This window comes from Gymnoscopelus microlampas (genome assembly GCF_963454915.1).
Source record: "Gymnoscopelus microlampas genome assembly, chromosome: 11".
NCBI lineage: Eukaryota > Metazoa > Chordata > Actinopteri > Myctophiformes > Myctophidae > Gymnoscopelus > Gymnoscopelus microlampas.
The window spans coordinates 38,721,924-38,727,447 of NC_139948.1; positions in this window are offsets into that span (position 1 = coordinate 38,721,924).

The window sequence follows — 5,524 nt, forward strand, 5'->3', positions numbered from 1 at the left end:
GGACTTAGTAATTTTTTTTCCGTTTCGGTAGTGACACAATGGTGTCACTACCGAAACGAAAAAAAAAAATGTTCCCCCAAAAACCTGTTAGGAGTACGTTTCAGGCAATTTAAAGTTGATTGGTAGTGACTTTTTTTTTGGTCTCTAACATTCATCGAGCTCTGGACTTAGTAATTTTTTTCCCGTTTCGGCAGTGTCATAATGAACCCTTTCCCTGATCATCAGAGGGTGTATCTAGTAGATTCAGTCATTCTGTCAGGGGTAGAGGTGTTTGCTGTGGATTTTCATCTTTTGACCTGTCACCTGACTTACCTCTCACTTTAACTTTAAATATAACGTCAAAGTCCTAACTATTGTGAAAGGCCTGGTGGTGCAAGAGGAAAGCATAGGCTTCACAAGCGTATGATTGTGGGTTTGAATCTTGGTCAGGGAAGATCTCAATTTTCGGTCTTTTTAAGGCGAGAAGCAGGGATGAAGCCCGCCTCCCTCCTCACGCCCTCTTTGAGTTCCGGTAGTTGAGGGAGCCCACCTCCATTTGATTGAGGTATATTTTTGTATTGTTTAGTGTTTTTTTTTTATTGTTTAGTGTTTTTTTCCATCACCAGTTTGTATTGACCACAGTTTCATTTTAGTTGTTTTAATTCAGTTTTGATTTAGTAGTTGTTTGAGTTGTTTTGAGTGAGATTTGAACCAGCAACCTTGAGTTTATGAACCACGTATTTATCTTTTAAGCCACACTGGCATGGAAATTACAATTGGGAGTGTCATACTTACCCCACCTTTTAGAATTTAGATGGACAGTGAAAATGTTCGTCAAGAGCTTTGAACCCTAAACCTTCTGCTTTCAGACTCTGTGCTTATCTCTTTAGCCACGCAGGTACGGACAATCCAAATGAGAACGTAATACTTAAACCACCTTTTAGAATTTAGATGGACAGTGAAAATGTTCTTCAGGAGCTTTGAACTCCAAACCTTCTGCTTTCAGACCCTGTACTTATGTCTTGAGCCACACATAGTCCAGGGGCCAAGCCAGATTTTGGTACCACCTAAGGTGGCCGTACATTTTTGGTATTTTTGTATTCCTACATGTCTCTAGTTTATATTTTGGTATGATACATCTTCCAATTCAGTAGCTTAATGACAGTAATCACTCTAAACCGGCTAATGTATCCGGTAGGAGACACAAAGTAGAATCTTTGTGTCTCCTACCGGAAATACACCCGGGCATCAAATTATTGCGACAAAAAACAAAATATATCCATGTATTCAAGGCGTCATGGGTGTGCAATTGATAGAAAATAAATCATTTTTTGGGTGAACTCCTCCTTTAAGTTTCCCAGGGGGACTCTCTACCCATTCAGCTATGACCACCATAGACCGAAGGAGGGTCAACTTTTACAAGCTTATGGAAAGCAGTCTTTTTGCAAACACCAAAAATCTGAGAAGTTATCAATTGCACACCCCATGAAGCTTTGAATACATGGATATATTTTGTTTTTTTTGTCGCAAGAATTTGATGCCCGGGTGCATTTCCGGTAGGAGACACAAAGATTCTACTTTGTGTCTCCTACCGGATACATTAGCCGGTAGGTAGTGATAACTGCCATTAAGCTACTGAATTGGAAGATGTATCATACGAAAATATAAACTAGAGACATGTAGGAATACAAAAATACAAAAACTTTACGGCCACCTCAGGTGGTACCAATTTGTGAAAATATCAGTGTTGGCCCCTGGACTAACAGGTATGGACAATCTAATTGAGAACATAATACTTAAACCACCTTTTAGAATTTAGATGGACAGTGAAAATGTTCTTCAGGAGCTTTGCACCCCAAACCTTCTGCTTTCAGAACTCATGCTTATCTCTTGAGCCACACAGGTATTGACAATCCAAATGAGAACGTAATACTTTAACCACCTCTTAGAATTTAGATGGACAGTGAAAATGTGCTACAGGAGTTTCGAACTCTAGACCTTCGGGTTTAAAACCCAAGAGCTTTCTCTTAAGCCGTGGTGGCATGAAAGATGCAACTGAGAATGTAATACTTAACCCACCTTTTCAGGATTTAGATGGACAATGAAGATGTTCTATGGGAGCTTTGAATCCTAAATCTTATGTTTAAAAACTCTGGAATAATCTCTTGAGCTACGCTGGCATGGAAAATGCATTGGAGGACGTAATACTTAACCCACCTTTTAGAATTTGGATGGACGAGAGACAGCAGTGAAAATGTTCTTTAGCAGCTTTGAACCTTAAAATCTTTGGTTCATAAACAGTGACACATCTCTTGAGTCACAGAGACATGAAACATTCAGATGGGAAGGAAATACTTATCCTTTTAGAATTTTAAATGCACAGTATATTTCTACATTGTGGTATTGATATTTTCACTTAAACCCTCTATTCTTAGTAAAGTTGCAACTTTACTTGGACCGCTTACCTTTTTCCCGTCTACACCAAATGCCTTCACTAAAATAGTTCATCTACAAGCTCACAACACGTCGACACATTGTGAGCTTGTAACTCTGTTAATTTTGACGAATGTTCGCCCCGAGAATAGGGATGCTGGGGTTTACTTCTTCCACCACTGCTGAAGAGCATGCAAGACAGTAGACAACTAAGAAACAGTGGTGGAAATAGTACTCCCATTTTTTACTTAAGTAAAAGTATCACTACCCTAAAGTAAAAGTCAGGAATTCAAAAGTATTGGCATCAAAATGTACTTAAAGTGCAGAAGAAGGACTCTAGATGGGCTGTTTAGAGATAACTTTTTACCCCTTGTTGATAAACTTAAATTGGACCTACATAGATGGGGAATCATCAATATATCTCTGGCAGGGAGAGTAAATTGTGTCAAGATGAATGTTCTGCCCCGTTTTCTGTATTTATTCCAAGCTCTGCCGGTTTTTATCCCCAGATCCTTTTTTGGTAAACTGGATACACTACTCTCATCTTTTATATGGGGAGGAAAAACTCCAAGATTAAAGAAGGAATACCTACAGAGAAATAGAGATGACGGTGGCCTTGCCCTGCCTAATTTTAGGTATTATTATTGGGCTGCTAACATCTCTAAAATCACTTGCTGGGCCCACAACCCTGACCTGGACTGGTGTCAAATTGAAGCAAATTCCTGTCCCAAGACATCTCTATTGGCGTTAATCACCACTAAATTGCCTATTTCCCCTAATCAGCAAACCTCCAATCCCATTGTTTTAACCACACTGCAGATATGGTCTCAATTCAGAACCTTCTTTGGCCTCCGTGAAATATCCCTCTATAGCCCTATAAATAACAACCACTTATTTGCCCCGGCAAGGACAGACCCAGGTTACTCCATGTGGCATAGACGGGGTCTCTCTAAATTAAAGGATTTATACATAGATGGAATTTTTGCTAACTTCGGGGAACTGGTAACCAAATATGAACTCCCAAACTCTCACCTGTTTAGATACTTTCAAATTCGCAATTTTGCCAGAACATATAATCCCTCATTCCCTAACATTCCGGCCAGGTCAGGGGTGGAGTCTATCTTGGATGCTCCCAGGCAGGTAAAGGGCCTCATGTCTTCTATTTATAACATTATATCCTCTTTAAGGGTCACCTCTCTGGATAGAATTAAAACAGGGTGGGAGGGGGAACTTGGGGAACCCATCACAGACGATATCTGGAATCAAGCTCAGATCCGAGTGAATGGCAGTACCTCGTGTGCTCGACTTAGCCTGATACAACTCAAAGTCTTACACCGCTCTCATTATAGCAAAGCCAAACTGTCTAGAATATACCCTACTGTGGATGACAGCTGCGATAGATGCCAAACATCCCCGGCAAATCTAACCCATATGTTTTGGTCTTGTCCTCGTTTGGAGAGTTACTGGGTTACTATATTTAGACACTTATCACAAATGTTTAACATTAGCTTACAGCCCAGCCCTGTAACTGCTATCTTTGGGGTCCTGCCCAAAGATCAGACTTTTAATAAATTAACACAGAATGGTATTGCCTTTCTTACATTGCTGGCACGGAGGAAAATCCTCCTAGAGTGGAAATCTCCTTGTGCCCCGAAACCAGATCTATGGCTGAAAGATGTAATGTTATTCCTGAAACTAGAGAAAATTAAATTTGACTTAAGAGGATCACCAGGTGGATTTTTGTCCGCCTGGGGCTCCATAATAACCTATCTTACCAATCTGACGAGACTACCTGAGGCCACATAAGGTTGCCTGTGACAAAACCCCTCCACTGATCTGGAACCCCCCCCCCCCCATCTGCCCTTCACGCCGTCACACTGTCTTCCTACCTTTGTCTACTTTGCTTTCTACTGGGGAGGAGGGGAGAGGGAGAGAAAGAGGGGAAAGGGAGTATTCTTAGGTTATGTTTTTTTTTTTTTTTTCTTCTTCTTCTTTTTTCCCCTTTATAACATGTTGTGGACTTTGCTGATTTAACATAATGTTTTTCTTTTTCTTAGGATCTATTTTATTTTATTTTTATTTTTATCTATTCATTTTCATGTGGTGAAACGAACGGGGACTAAAGACCCATGAGGGAGGGAGGGAGGGAGGGTATGGGGAAAATTGAATGTTGTGTCGAACTGAACCAGCCCTGTACTCTGAACCAGCTAAGTGTTAAACGTTATGTTTAGTGAATTGTACTGTACTGTCTGTCTTTGTACATATGAAAAAGAAAAAGGCATGAGTCTTACTGTATCCGCAACTATAACTATTGTAACCTGCTATTAATGCTGAATAAAAATCATAAACACAAAAAAAATAAAGTGCAGAAGTCCCATTTCAAGTTTTCAAAATGTATCAAAATCTTTTGAAAATAGCAGATCTACAAACTCACAATACCTCGTAATTTGTGAGCTTGTAGATCTATTTTCAAATGGTCAAACATAACCATGAAAATTCTTTAGTGTGTCTTTTTTTTTAGACTATTATTTGGTGTTTTTTCCCCCTTTAGTTCCTTTTTCCCATTGTTTATTAATTTGACAGCTGTTAATGTGTTTTTTTCATGGTTTGATTTCATGGTAGTTTTAGTTTTTTATTGAGGCATTTGAACGAGCTTTTTTAATCACACCAGTTAGATTTCACAGTTGTTTTAGTTGTTTGTTGAGTTTGAGCTTTGAACCTAGAACCTTCGGTTCATAAACCCCTGACATTATGTCTTGTGCCACGCTGGCACAGAAAACGAAATACTTACCCTGCTATGTCAATAAATATCTTGGGGTTCAGTTGCAGCATACGGTAGTACACTCTTGTTTCTCTTCAGATCGTATAAATCTTTTGCCTTTTACTAAAGATTTCCGTGGAGAGGAACATTATGAGTATCAACTCATTTTTTGATGCCCTGCCTCAAATGTAAAAAGCAATGATGGAAAAAGTATTCTTAAGTTTATTACTGAAGCAAAAGTATCAGAAAGTACTCATTATGCAGAATGTCCCATTTCACAAGTTTTCCAAATGTATACAAATCTTTTGAAAATGGCAGGAGAGCTTGTAGATCGGCTATTTTCAAATGGCC